This window comes from Dryobates pubescens, chromosome 37, assembly GCF_014839835.1.
Source record: "Dryobates pubescens isolate bDryPub1 chromosome 37, bDryPub1.pri, whole genome shotgun sequence".
Taxonomy (NCBI): domain Eukaryota; kingdom Metazoa; phylum Chordata; class Aves; order Piciformes; family Picidae; genus Dryobates; species Dryobates pubescens.
The window spans coordinates 3,166,072-3,180,856 of NC_071648.1; the positions used below are offsets into that span (position 1 = coordinate 3,166,072).

At 53.3% G+C, this 14,785-nt stretch overlaps 1 protein-coding gene across 1 annotated transcript in view; it reads right to left on the minus strand.

Annotated features, from left to right (window-relative positions):
* Positions 1 to 14,785, minus strand: part of MAP2 (microtubule associated protein 2) — a 225,683-nt gene that overhangs the window by 175,099 nt on the left and 35,799 nt on the right. Inside the window, exon 2 of the mRNA XM_054177052.1 lies at positions 2,263 to 2,320. The gene's annotated coding sequence lies outside the window, so the exon portion shown is untranslated. The remainder of the gene's footprint in view (positions 1 to 2,262; positions 2,321 to 14,785) is intronic.

A 14,785-nucleotide genomic window follows, 5' to 3' on the forward strand; every position in this document is an offset into this window, starting at 1 on the left:
CAGAAGATGTTAGGGGTTGGAAGGGACCTCTGGAGATCATCAAGTCCAACCCCCCTGCCAGAGCAGGACCAGAGAATCCAGCACAGGTCACACAGGAACACATCCAGACAGGGCTGCAAAGGCTCCAGAGAAGGAGACTCCACAACCTCTCTGGGCAGCCTGCTCCAGGGCTCTGTGAGCCTCACAGTGAAGAAGTTCCTCCTCGTGGTGAGGTGGAACCTCCTGTGCTGGAGTTTCCATCCATTGCCCCTTGTCCTAATTGCAATTGAGAATTATTGTATCTAGTTCTGGAGCTTCTATCACAGGAAGGATCTGGAGGTGCTGGAAGGTGTCCAGAGAAGGGCCATGAGGATGAGCAGAGGGCTGGAGCTGCTTTGCTCTGGAGACAGACTGAGAGAGTTGGGGCTGTTCAGTCTGGAGAAGAGAAGGCTCTGAGGAGACCTTCTTGTGGCCTTCCAGTATCTGCAGGGGTCTACAGGAAAGCTGGGGAGGGACTTTTGAGGGTGTCAGGGAGTGATAGGACTGGGGGGAATGGAGCAAAACTAGAGATGGGTAGATTGAGATTGGATGTTAGGAAGAAGTTGTTCCTCATGAGGGTGGTGAGAGACTGGCAGAGGTTGCCCAGGGAGGTGGTGGAAGCCTCCTGCCTGGAGGTTTTTCAGGCCAGGCTGGATGTGGCTGTGAGCAAGCTGCTGTAGTGTGAGGTGTCCCCGGCCATGGCAGGGGGGCTGGAACTGGCTGAGCCTTGAGGTCCCTTCCAACCCTGCCAATCCTGTGGTTCTGTGATGTGCTGAAGTGGGACAACTTCAGGGATGGTGACTCCACCTCTTCCCGGGGCAGCTCGCTCCAGCAGCCTGCTCTTTGTGGTGTTCCTCGCCTGAGCCACTCAAACAACCAAAAGCTGTCTGCACCCATTGCACAAAGCCTCCCCTGAGCAGCCCCTGCCAGGGCAGTGGGAAACCCAGGGATCAGCATTTCTCTGCATTTGTGCAGCCTTGCACATTTGGGCTGGAACCACCTTCAATAAAACATTGCAGCAAAGCACAGCAGCCAGCCCTGGAAGGGAGGTGGTGAGCATGTGGTGAGTGACAGCCAAGTAATCAAGGCCTCCTCAGCCAAGTAATCAACCCATGTGGCAGAGAACATCCTTGGCAACCATAAACCCCAGATTTGAAGTGTGAGAAGAGGTGGGGGGAGGGGGAAATGCCACCTCATAGATTCAGCTTGCAGGGCTCATGCTGCCAGGAGGATGTTTCCTACAGGAACAGACACCTGCAGGAAAGAGCTGGCAAAGATCGCAATCCATTTGTTCTTTCCACTTCAGTTCCTGCCTCTGTGCCATAAACACCTTCACTGCACAGCCCAGCAATTGTGCTCTCTTTGTTCAGAGCACCATCAAAATGCAGACTAGAGAATCACAGAAGGAACCAGGTTGGAAAAGACCTTGGAGATCAGTGAGTGCAACCTACCAGCCAGCACCCATCTCATCAATTCACCCATGGCACTGAGTGCCTCACATGTAGCACACAGAAATGCAGACATAGGAGGAGTCCTACCAAACTGCTTGGCTTTGTTGAGACAAGCCACAGGGAGCACTTGCAGCCCAGAGAGCCAAGCAGAGCCTGGGCTGCAGCAAGAGAAGTGTGGTCAGCAGGGCCAGGGAAGGGATTCTCCCCCTCTGCTCCACTCTGCTGAGACCCCACCTGGAGCACTGGGTCCAGCTCTGGAGCCTCTAGTCCAGGAAGGGCTGAAGCTCCTCTGCTATGAGGACAGACTGAGAGAGTTGGGGTTGTGCAGTCTGGAGAGGAGAAGGCTCCAAGAAGACCTTCTTGTGGCCTTCCAGGATCTGAAGGGGGCTACAATAAAGCTGGGGAGGGACTTTTGAGGGTGTCAGGGAGGGATAGGACTGGGGGGAATGGAGCAAAACTAGAAATGGGTAGCTTGAGATTGGATGCTAGGAAGAAGTTGTTCCCCATGAGGGTGGTGAGAGCCTGGCAGAGGTTGCCCAGGGAGGTGGTGGAAGCCTCATCCCTGGGGGTTTTTCAGGCCAGGCTGGATGTGGCTGTGAGCAAGCTGCTGTGGTGTGAGGTGTCCCTGCCCATGGCAGAGGGGTTAGAGCTGGAAGATCCTTGAGGTCCCTTCCAACCCTGACAATTCTATGAGTCTATGCTCAAGCAACCCATCCCAGTGCAGTCAGGATGTACAGCATTTCCAGTGCCCTGGAATGACTGAGACAGAGACCAATAAAAAGAGAAAACTCACCTTTAGGTGTCCTTGTCACCTTCCCAGCCACAGAATGTTCTAGTTCAGGTTCCACAACCTGAAAGAAAGCAGAAAGCTCTCAGTGGCAGCTGGGATTAAAGGAAATAAAGGCTCCTGATTTGCAACATGTAGTGATCAAAATACCTTCCCCCTCTGTGTGTTTTGGGAATGTGTAAAGGTACAGCAAACTCTCCTGCCAGTGACTTGAATCACTGCTGCCATCACAGTTCACAGCCCTTCACATGCATCACACCATGTCCCCCCAAACAGCTTGGGCCTTCAGAGTGCTGCTTCTCACATGGAGCAGATATCCACAGGGAAGAAGACTGCATTGCAAGAGGCTGCACTGGTGGCTTGTCTTAGCATCAGCTTCCCAGGAGATGGATGGGAGGTTGACCACGAGCCAGCAATGTGCTCTGGTGGCCAAGAAGGCCAATGGCATCCTGGGGTGGATTAGAAGGGCTGTGGTGAGTAGGTCGAGAGAGGTTCTCCTCCCTCTCTACTCTGCTCTGCTGAGGACACAGCTGGAATCTTGTGTCCAGTTCTGGGCCCCTCAGTTCAGGAAGGACCTCAGGGAACTGCTTGAGAGAGTCCAGCACAGAGCCACAACAATGCTGAAGGCAGTGGAACATCTTCCTCATGAGGAGAGCCTGAGGGAGCTGAGGGCTCTGGAGCTTGCAGAGGAGGAGCCTGAGAGGTGACCTCAGTGCTGTTGCTAAAGCTGTGCAGGGTGAGTGCCCAGAGGCTGGAGCCAGGCTCTGCTGGGGGATGCCCAATGCCAGCACCAGGGGCAGTGGTGGAAGCTGAGGCAGAGGAAGTGCCATGGAAACAGGAGGAAGAATTTTTCCCCTGTGAGGGTGACAGAGCCCTGGAGCAGGCTGCCCAGGGGGGTTGTGGAGTCTCCCTCTCTGGAGATACTCAAACCCCACCTGGATGTGTTCCTGTGTGACCTGCTCTAGGTGATGCTGCTCTGGCAGGGGGCTTGGACTGGATGAGATTTGGAGGTCCCTTCCAGCCCCTAACATTCTGTGATGCTGAGGTTCTATGAACTAAAGCCCTGCTTCCTTTACAGAAAGGAGAGGATCTGAGGGCAGAAGACCTCTCCTGTATCTGTATTAACCAGGGATGATTCACCAAAAATGACAAAAGGTGATCAATAGCAACCAAAAGAACCTTGACAGTGACTTCATTTGGCAAAGGAGTCCTTATCTACAGGAACCCTACAGAAAAAACCCAATGTGCTCACAAGCTGCAGACCAGACTGATAGGACCTCTAAATAGAATATCGTGGCATGGAGCAAAACTAGAAGTGGGTAGATTGAGATTGGATGTTAGGAAGAAGTTCTTCCCCATGAGGGTGGTGAGACACTGGCAGAGGTTGCCCAGGGAGGTGGTGGAAGCCTCATGCCTGGAGGTTTTTCAGGCCAGGCTGGATGTGGCTGTGAGCAAGCTGCTGTAGTGTGAGGTGTCCCTGCCCATGGCAGAGGGGTTGGAACTGGCTGAGCCTTGAGGTCCTTTCCAACCCTGACAATTCTATGATTCATTGAGGAGCACAGAAAAGCTGCATCAGGGAAATGAAACTGAGCAGTCCCAGAAGAAAATTCTCCCTGCTGCTGTTTGTTGCACAACCTTTTTGCACATGTCCTTAACTAATTTGTGCTCTAGTTCCTACTGTATCTTCCAGTGAGCATAATAGCATTGCAACAGCATAAATGAGGATTAATTACTGCTTTGCAAATGCTGGGAAGGGCTGGGAAGGGGAGAAGCACCTCACAAGTGCAAATGGTTGGTATTTAGGAGCTCCATCGAATTGCCCAAGAAGGAGGGAGAACAGCCTGACTTCCCCTTCCAGCTTCAAGCCCAAAGGCAGCCAAAGGACCATTTCCCAGTCCTACCACCCTTCCTGCAGAATTAACTTCTGCCATTGTATGAGATAAAATACATAAATATATCAGAAGTTCTCAGCCCCTCAGGTCAGGAAAGATGTTGAGATGCTGGAAGGTGTCCAGAGAAAGGCAACAAAGCTGGGGAGGGGTCTGGAGCGCAGCCCTGGGAGGAGAGGCTGAGGGAGCTGGGGTTGCTTAGCCTGGAGAAGAGGAGGCTCAGGGGAGACCTCATTGCTGTCTACAACTACCTGAAGGGAGGTTGTAGCCAGGTGGGGGTTGGTCTCTTCTCCTGGGCAACCAGCACCAGAACAAGAGGACACAGTCTCAAGCTGTGCCAGGGGAGGTTTAGGCTGGAGGTTAGGAAGAAGTTCTTCCCAGCAAGAGAGATTGGCCACTGGGATGTGCTGCCCAGGGAGGTGGTGGAGTCACCATCCCTGGAGGTGTTTAGGGAGAGACTGGATGGGGTGCTTGGTGCCATGGTTTAGGTGATTAGGTGGTGTTGAGGGATAGGTTGGACTTGATGATCTCTGAGGACTTTTCCAGCCTGGTTAATTCTATTCTATTCTATTCTATTCTATTCTATTCTATTCTGTTCTATTCACTGCTTGACAGGGGAAGGGTGAGGAGAAGATAAATGATGTCAGGAGTAAAAACTGTGCCTTACAAGGAGAGACTGAGAGCCCTGGGGCTGTTTAGTCCGGTGAAGAGAAGACTGAGAGGGGATCTGATCAATGCCTTTCAGTATCTGAGGGCTGGGGGTCAAGAGGGAGGGGACAGGCTCTGCTCAGTTGTGCCCTGGGGTAGGACAAGGGGCAATGGATGGAAACTACAACACAGGAGGTTCCACCTCAACAGGAGGAGGAACTTCTTCACTCTGAGGGTCCCAGCAAGGTTGTGGAGTCTCCTTCTCTGGAGCCTTTCCAGCCCTGTCTGGATGTGTTCCTGTGTGACTTGTGCTGGGTTCTATGCTCCTGCTCTGGCAGGGGGCTTGGACTCAATGATCTCCAGAGGTCTCTTCCAACCCCTAACATCCTCTGCTCCTGTGATCCTATGACTTTGAGGGTGGAAGTCACCAAAGCCTAACAAACCCTCCAAAGGAGTCAAGGAAAGAGGATTCTGTGGTCCTGCTCTGGCAGGGGGGGTTGGACTGGAAGGTCTCCAGAGCTCCCTTCCAACCCCTGACATCCTGTGATCAACCTTGCTATGTCCCACTGCACCAATGAGCATTGGGATTGCCACTGATATTAACAGGAGCCTTGTGTCTAACTTTGGCAAACTGAGAAATGAAAGGTAAGGATGGGCTGAGCCAGCACCTTGCCATGAGGCAGTGGCTGAAGAATGAGCAGAAAGCGAGGACCCCATCCCTACACCCTGCTTTCAATCACACAACCACAGACCGTGACGCCTCGGTGTGAGGTAACCTCACCCATGGCAGGGAATCTGGAACTGGCTGATCCTTGAGGTCCTTTCCAACCCTAACAATTCTGTGCTTCTATGGGCTGAAGCCCAGCTATAGGAGCTGGCAGGAGCAGGAGTGCAAAGCCACACTCCCCTCTGCTTGTGCTGCCTCGCAGGTGGAGGTGAGTCACACCCCACGGAGCAGCAAAGGGAACGACTGGAGACGCAGCTTCCACACTCAGATCTTCCAGAGCCATCAACCTCCTACCCTTAAATGTCTTCTGCAACACAGCCCTGCCTCGTCACAGGAGATAATCCCCCCTGAGGGATCAAGCCAGCAGTTGTCCAACATGTCTGAAAACCTTGCAAAGGAGCTTTAAGCTAATCTAACTCCATTAGGAACCCGCTGAAAGCACACACCACCTTCACTTGGCAGACAGAAAGAACCAGGTGAGCAGGACAGGGAGAGCTCAGGCAGCCTGCCCCCACAGCTGAGCTCTTCATTGCTGTGGCAGGTTTAAAAGGCTATGCTTAAAAGTAAAGGAGAATGAGATTCTTCCAGAGAATTCAAGTCCAAGGGGCTAGAGGAATTCCTTCTCTTTTTCTGAGAGGCTGAGCAGGTAGCTCAGGAACACAGAGAAGTTCATGTCATTGGTTCTGCAAATTACTATATAGCCTAGGAACACAGAGAGTGGCTCTCTCTTTGCTGCTGCTGCTGCTCCTTTGCTTGTTTCCCTCTGCTCTCTGATCATTTCTTGCTTGGGCTGTGATAAAGAACTGACCCAGCTGGGGCAGACATCACAGAATTGTCAGGGTTGGAAGGGACCTCAAGGATCATCCAGTTCCAAGCCCCCTGTCCTGGTGGGCAACAAGGTCTGCAGGGGACAGCAATGTGCCCTGGGGGCCAAGAAGGCCAAGGGGATCCTGGGGTGCATTGAGAGGAGTGTGTCCAGCAGAGTCAGGGAGGTTCTCCTCCCCCTCTACTCTGCCCTGCTGAGACCTCAGCTGGAATATTGCATCCAGTTCTGGGCTCCCCAGTTCAGGAGGGACAGGGATCTGCTGGAGAGAGTCCAAGGGAGGGCTGCAAGGATGCTGAAGGGACTGGAGCCCTGCCTGGTGAGGAGAGGCTGAGAGCCCTGGGGCTGTTTAGTGTGGAGAGGAGAAGAGGCAGGGGACAGGCTCTACTCTGTTGCACCCTGTGATAGGACCAGGGGCAATGGATGCAAACTACAGCACAGGAGGTTCCACCTCAACATGAGGAGGAACTTCTTCACTGTGAGGGTCCCAGAGCCCTGGAACAGGCTGCCCAGAGAGGCTGTGGGCAACCTGGATTGCCCTGACCCAGCTGCAGAGCCTTACACTTTGCCTTATTGAACCTCATGAGGTTTCCCTGAGCCAACTTCTCCAGCCTGCCTCTGAATGGCATTCTGTCCTACAGTCAACACTGTAAGAGATCACAGGATCAGAGGATGTTAGGTTGGAAAGGACCTCCAGAAATCATCAAGTCCAACCCCGCTGCCAGAGCAGGAGCATAGAACCCAGCACAGGGCACACAGGAACACATCCAGACAGGGCTGGAAAGGCTCCAGAGAAGGAGACTCCACAACCTCTCTGGGCAGCCTGTTCCAGTGCTCTGGGAGCCTCACAGTGCAGAAGTTCCTGCTCATGTTGAACATGTTCCCATTCTCTCCCTGGAACAGCTCCTGGAGTGTTTCTCCTGACGCTGTCCCAAGATCTGCCCTCAAAGCCCACAGAGCTTCACCGCTGACCACCACTTGCCCACCACATCACCACAAGGCCTTCTAACCACAGCCTCACAAGGGGAAGCATTCAGTGAACAGCCTCCTTCTGTCTTAACAAGCTCCTCCTGGCTTTTATGCCCAAACACTGTCACACTCTTCACCTTCCCAATTGCTTCTCTGAGATGGCAAAGGATTAGCTGTGGCAGCACAGAAGGGCAAGGGAGGCACGCAGAGATTAAGTCCTTCACTGCAAGTTCCCAAGGAAAGCTTTGGGAACAGGCACTGACCTCAATTCAGGTGGCATCTGTCACACAGCCCTCAGCTGCTGCTGAGGACTTGTTATAAAGAGGCTCACAGCAGGGACACAACTTTGAACAGTCTGCAAGCAGCCCCAGCGAAGGGTTAATAGTTGAGGGGAAAAGCCCTCAAGGACTACCGTAAGCAGCTTCCTTTCAACAAGCAGCATAACAAGGGAGACTGTAAGGAAAAGCATCAAGAAGAAGGAAAGAGAGAGAGAAGGAAGGAGAGAGAGGGAAAGAAAGAGAGAGAAAGAGGGAAGGAAAGAGAAAGTAAGGAAAGAAAGGGAAAGCAAGGAAAGAGAGAGAGAAAGGGGAGAAAAGAGAGGGAGGGAAAGGGAGAGGGAAGAGGGAGGGAAGGGGAGAGGGAAGAGGGAGGGAAGGGGAGGGGGAGAGGGAGGGAAAGGGAGAGGGAAGAGGGAGGGAAGGGGAGAGGGAGAGGGAGGGAAAGGGAGAGGGGGAAAGGGGGAGGGGGAAAGGGGGAGGGGGAAAGGGGGAGGGGGAAAAGGGGAGGGGGAAAAGGGGAGGGGGAAAGGGGGAGGGGGAAAGGGGGAGGGGGAAAGGGGGAGGGGGAAAGGGGGGAGGGGGAAAGGGGGAGGGGGAAAGGGGGAGGGGAGAGGGAGGGGGAAAGGGGGAGGGGGAAAGGGGGAGGGGGAAAGGGGGAGGGGGAAAGGGGGAGGGGGAAAGGGGGAGGGGGAGAGGGGGAGGGAGAGGGGGAGGGAGAGGGGGAGGGAGAGGGGGAGGGAGAGGGGGAGGGAGAGGGGGAGGGAGAGGGGGAGGGGAGAGAGAGGGACGGTAAAAGATGGAAGGAAAGAGGGGGGAAGGAAAGAAGAGGAAAGGAAAGGGAGAGGGAGGAAGAAAAGAGAAACATAGGGAAGGTAAGAGAGAGAGTGAAGGAAAGAGGTGGAAAGGGAGAGGGGGGAAGGAAAGGGAGAGGGTTGGCCACCAGAGCACATTGCTGGCTCATGGTCAGTCTCCCATCCATCATGAGCCCCAAGTCCTTTTCCCCTTAAACCCACACCATGACAGGATGCTCTGCTCAGTGGATGAGGGAAAGGCTGTGGATGTTGTGTACCTGGCCTTCTGAAGACCTTTGACATAGGACAGACTCTGCTCAGTTGCACCCTGGGATAGGACAAGGATGGATGGAAACTCCAGCACAGGAGGTTCCACCTCAACCTGAGGAGGGACTTCCTCACTGTGAGGCTCACAGAGCCCTGGAGCAGGCTGCCCAGGGAGGTTGTGGAGTCTCCTTCTCTGGAGCCTTTCCAGCCCCATCTGGATGTGTTCTGTGTGACCTGTGCTGGATTCTATGGCCCAGCTCTGGCAGGGAGGTTGGACTTGATGATCTCCAGAGGTCCCTTCCAAGCCCTAACATCCTCTGATGCTGTGATAATATGGTTCAAGCCAGCATTTGCAGAACAGTCTTACACAGCATGAAACAAAAAGAAAACAGGCACCAAACATGCAGGGGGAGAAGGAAAACACTTCAGTGCCTGCTTCCAAATGGAGCCACATCCATACCATGCACTGAATGAGGCAGGAGCTCTGTGGAAACAAGCAATAATGTGATCACATAATTACAGACTGCTTCATAATAAGCATGCAGGAGGCTGCCACAAAGGCTGCACAAACACCCTTTATTCCAGTCTTTCCTGAAACCAGACATTTGACTCTGCAACCTTAAAAGCTTCCTTTAACAGCTACTTTTCAGCCTGTGATGCATAGAATCACAGAATGGTCTGGGACAGAAGGGACCTCCAAAGCTCATCCAGTCCAATCCCCCTCTGCAGTCAGCAGGGACATCCCCAGCTAGATCAGGTTGCCCACAGCCCTCTCCAGCCTCACCTTGAATAGCTCCAGGGATGGAGCCTCAACCAGCTCCCTGGGAAACCTCTTCCAGTGTTCCACCACCCTCATGGTGCAGAACTTCTTCCTCACATCCAATCTCAATCTGCTCTGCTCCATTTGAAGCCATTGTCCCTGGTCCTGTCCCTGCAGGCCTTTGCAAACAGTCTCTCTGCAGCCTTCTTGTAGCCCCCTTCAGGTGGCCCTTGGTCTCCCTGGAGCCTTCTCTTCTCCAGGCTGAACACCCCCAGCTCCCTCAGCCTGTCCTCAGAGCAGAGCTCCTCCAACCCCCTGAGCATTTTCCTCACCCTCCTCTGGACCCTCTCCATCAGGTCCAGGTACTTCCTGTGCTGAGGGCTCCAGACCTGCACACAGCACTGCAGGGGAGGTCTCAGCAGAGCAGAGCAAAGTGGCAGAATCCCCTCTCTGGCTCTGCTGGCAATGCTGCTTTGGATGCAGCCCAGGCTGCCCTTGGCCTTCTGTGCTGCAAGCTCACCCTGCCTGCTCCTGTCCAGCTTCTCCCCCACCAGCACCCCCAAGTCCTTTTCCTCAGGGCTGCTTTCTCTCCCCTCCTCCCCCAGCCTGTATTGACAGTGAGGATTGTTCCAGCCCAGGTGCAGAACCCTGCACTTGCTCTTGTTGAGCCTCATGAGGTTCCCCTGGGCACCACCTCTGCAGCCTGTCCAGGTCCCTCTGGATGCCATCCTGTGCCTCTGGGGTATTGACAGCACCACTCAGCTTGGTGCCATCTGCACCCTGCTGACGGTGCCCTCAATCCACCATCCAGATGTAACTGGGGGCAAGTGCCTTAAGAATCTGAGGAGCATTTCTGTGCTGCAACATGACAACAAAAGGGACACTGTCTGAGCTGGGAGGGGCTGAGCAGCACCCAGTCTGTTTCTACAGCCATAGTAAAACCATGTGGAAGCAGACTGAAGTTGGAATGCATTACACCAAAACCCCAACAAAGAAAATAAACCACCACCAGCACCACAACCACCCAACCCAAACCCAACCCAACCCCCACAGAAATGATTTAGAAAGCCCTTTTGCTGCAAATTCTGAACCAACCACATAAATAGGAAGTCTTTGGTGGCATCTGAGTCCCTCTCTGAATGACAACAGCATCACAGAACCAGCATATTAGCAGCACTACCCAGTGTGAAGGTTAATTGGGACACCAAGCACCTTGGGTGCCTCACCCAGAGCCCCCAGCCATAAGTGACAAGAGCAAAGAGATTCAAATCTGGCTCAGATGATTCAGTGATGTTTAGGCTCAGGGGAGACCTTCTTGCTGTCTACAACTGCCTGAAGGGAGGTTGTAGCCAGGTGGGGGTTGGTCTCTTCTCCCAGGCAACCAGAATCACAGAATCACAGCATCACAGTAACCTTTATCAAACTAATTCTGATGGAACCCAGGAATCACAGTATCACCAAGGTTGGAAGAGACCTCAAAGATCACCAAGTCCAGCCTGGCACCACAGACCTCATGACTAGACCACGGCACCAAGTGCCACATCCAATCCCCTCTTGAACACCTCCAGGGATGGGGACTCCACCACCTCCCTGGGCAGCACATCCCAATGGCTAACAACTCTCTCTGGGAAGAACTTTCTCCTCAGCTGCAGCCTAAGCTTCCCCTGGTGCAGCTTGAGACTGTGTCCTCTTGTTCTGGTGCTGGTTGCCTGGGAGAAGAGACCAACCCCCACCTGGCTACAACCTCCCTTCAGGCAGTTGTAGACAGCAATGAGGTCTCCCCTGAGCCTCCTCTTCCCCAGGCTAAGCAACCCCAGCTCCCTCAGCCTCTCCTCACAGGGCTGTGCTCCAGACCCCTCCCCAGCTTTGTTGCCCTTCTCTGGACACCTTCAAGTCTCTCTGAGGGGCCCAGAACTGGACACAGGACTCAAGGTGTGGCCTAACCAGTGCTGAGCACAGGGCAGGATGACTTCCCTGCTCCTGCTGGCCACACTACTGCTGATGCAGGCCAGGATGCCATTAGCCTTCTTGGCCACCTGGCCACACTGCTGGCTCATGTTCAGCCACCTGTCAATCAGCACCCCCAGATCCCTTTCTGTTTGGCACCTCTCCAGCCACTGTGATCCCAGCCTGTAGTTCTTCATGGGGTCGTTATGGCCAAACCAGCACCAGAACAAGAGGACACAGTCTCAAGCTGTGCCAGGGGAGGTTCAGGCTGGATGTTAGGAAGAAGTTCTTCCCAGCAGGAGAGATTGGCCTTTGGGATGTGCTGCCCAGCGAGGTGGTGGAGTCACCATCCCTGGAGGTGTTTAGGAAGAGATTGGGTGGGGTGCTTGGTGCCATGGGTGAGTTGATTAGATGGTGTTGGGTAATAGGTTGGACTCAGTGGCCTCAGGGGTCTCTTCCCACCTGGTTGATTCTATTCTATTCCATTCCATTCTGTTCCATTCCATTCCATTCTATTCTATTCTATTCTATTCCATTCCATTCTGTTCCATTCTATTCTATTCCATTCCATTCCATTCTATTCGATGCCATTCCATTCCACTCCATTCCATTCCACTCCATTCCATTCCACTCCATTCCCTTCCATTCCATTCTATTTCTATTCCATTTTTACAGATTTATTAACATTTAATTAGTAGGCAGAAGCATCAATCTAGTTCCAAACCACCCCTCCTTGGGAAGGGGCCTGCTCTCTATTGTGTTTGCACTGCAGCCAGGGCAGCATGCACTTTGTCTCTTACTCACAGAGCTGACACTCAGCCCCACAATTAATGAGCAGCTTGGAAGTTGATCTGCTTTTTAAACCTCCTATTCAGGATCAGAACCTTGGGTGTAATTATAGGTGCTGAGCAAGGAGCCTGTCTTGGCACATTTCAGCAAGCTGCATGCATCTAACATCTGCAGCCCTTTTTCAAGGCAGGGATTGTGCAGAGGGCTTTCAGACCAGGGGACTTGGCTGAGCAGGGGCTGCTCCCCCCAAGCAGACGCTGAGAAAGCTTCTCCAACAGCCCTGAGCTGACCACTGTGGCAACTCTCCTTGTCAGCAAAAGAAGGGAAATGCCCCAAAGGCAGCAAGCTGAGAGTGCTGAACACAACCACAGAGTCACAGAACATCAGGAATTGGAAGGGATCTCGAAAGACCATCCAAGTCCAGCCCCCACTGCCAGAGCAGGATCAACCAGAGCAGATCACACAGGAAGGAGAACAGCCCTGAAGAAAAGGACTCGGTGCTGGGGAAGGAGAAGCTCAACAGGAGCCAGCAGGTAGCACTTGCAGCCCAGAGAGCCAAGCAGAGCCTGGGCTGCAGCAAGAGAAGTGTGGCCAGCAGGGCCAGGGAGAATCAGTTTATTGGGTTCTTTGGTTTTGTTCTTTTTTCAATCCTGAATCACCATAGAATCAGTCACAGAATTGTCAGGGTTGGAGGGGACCTCAAGGATCAGCCAGTTCCAACCCCCCTGCCATGGCCAGGGACACCTCACACTACAGCAGGTTGCTCACAGCCACATCCAGCCTGGCCTGAAAAACCTCCAGGGATGAGGCTGCCACCACCTCCCTGGGCAACCTCTGCCAGTCTCTCACCACCCTCATGAGGAACAACTTCCTAACATCCAATCTCAATCTACCCATTTCTAGTTTTGTTCCATCCCCCCCAGTCCTATCACTCCCTGACACCCTCAAAAGTCCCTCCCCAGCTTTCCTGTAGCCCCCTGCAGATACTGGAAGGCCACAAGAAGGTCTCCTCAGAGCCTTCTCTTCTCCAGACTGAACAACCCCAACTCCCTCAGTCTGTCTCCAGAGCAGAGCAGCTCCAGCCCTCTGCTCCTCCTCATGGCCCTTCTCAGGACACCTTCCAGCACCTCCAGATCCTTCCTGGAACAGAGGCTCCAGAACTGGACACAGTGCTCCAGGTGGGGTCTCAGCAGAGTGGAGCAGAGGGGCAGAATCCCCTCCCTGGCCCTGCTGGCCACACTTCTCTTGCTGCAGCCCAGGCTCTGCTTGGCTCTCTGGGCTGCAAGTGCACACTGCTGGCTCCTGTTGAGCTTCTCATCTTGGGATAAAGCCTGGTGCTGGCTGCCAGAGCCTGAATCAAGCTAATCAGCAGTGTGCTGCTGCATGCTAATGTTGACACTTGAAGGAAACACAGAATATTTATTCAGTTCAGCTCATTAATCCTTTAATGCTGCTGCCCATCCATCACAGAGCTGCCTGTAATTGCAAGTTTCAAAAAGGCACCAATAAGATTATTAGCAGAGCAATGGAGAAGGCAGCACGAGGAGAAAGGGCTTCAGGTGCCAAGCAGCTTCTGTGCAAAGCCTGCACTGATGGCTGCAAGCTCCTCAGAGGCACCAATGGAATCACCTGGATGTGGTCCAGGTGAGGAAGAGCAACTGAAGGAGCTGGGGATGGTTAGTTTGAAGCAGAGGAGGCTGAGGGGAGACCTCCTGGCTCTCTACAGCTCCCTGAAAGGAGGCTGTGGAGAGCTTGGTGCTGGTCTCTTCTCACAGGTCATTAGCCATAGAAGAAGAGGGAAGAGCCTCAAGCTGCAGCAGGGCAGCTTCAGACTGGACAGGAGAGGTTGGTGCTGGCCTCGTCTCCCAGATCACTAACCATAGAACAAGACTGCCAGGTCCTTCTCCCCAGACCCCTTCCAGAACTGCTGCATTTTACTAGATACCTTTTTAAAATCCTAGCTGTGAAACTTAGCCACAAGACAGGAAGGTTTCAGATTCTTTTCTAAATCAGCCCCTGCAATAACATGACAAACTGGGAAAACATCCCCAACCATCTCAGTGCTGCTGACATCAGACACAGAAAGAATTCCATCCACGTGCTCTCCTCCAGAGAGGTCAGACATGCACAGAGAGCTTTCAGCAGCTTTTTTTTCCCTCATTTAGATATAGGTCCTGACTTTCCCCAGTCTCAATCTCTCAATTTCTTCATCACAGCATCACAGAACAGAATTGTAGAATCACAGAATGGTCAGGGTTGGAAGGGACCTCAAGGATCAGCCAGTTCCAACCCCCCTGCCATGGCCAGGGATACCTCACACTACAGCAGCTTGCTCACAGCCACATCCAGCCTGGCTGCAAACACCTCCAGGGATGAGGCTTCCACCACCTCCCTGGGCAACCTCTGCCAGTCTCTCACCACCCTCATGGGGAACAACTTCTTCCTAACATCCAATCTCAATCTACCCATTTCTAGTTTTGCTCCATTCCCCCCAGTCCTATCCCTCCCTGACACCCTCAAAAGTCCCTCCCCAGCTTTCCTGTAGCCCCCTGCAGATACTGGAAGGCCACAAGAAGGTCTCCTCAGAGCCTTCTCTTCTGCAGACTGAACAACCCCAACTCCCTCAGTCTGTCCTCATAGC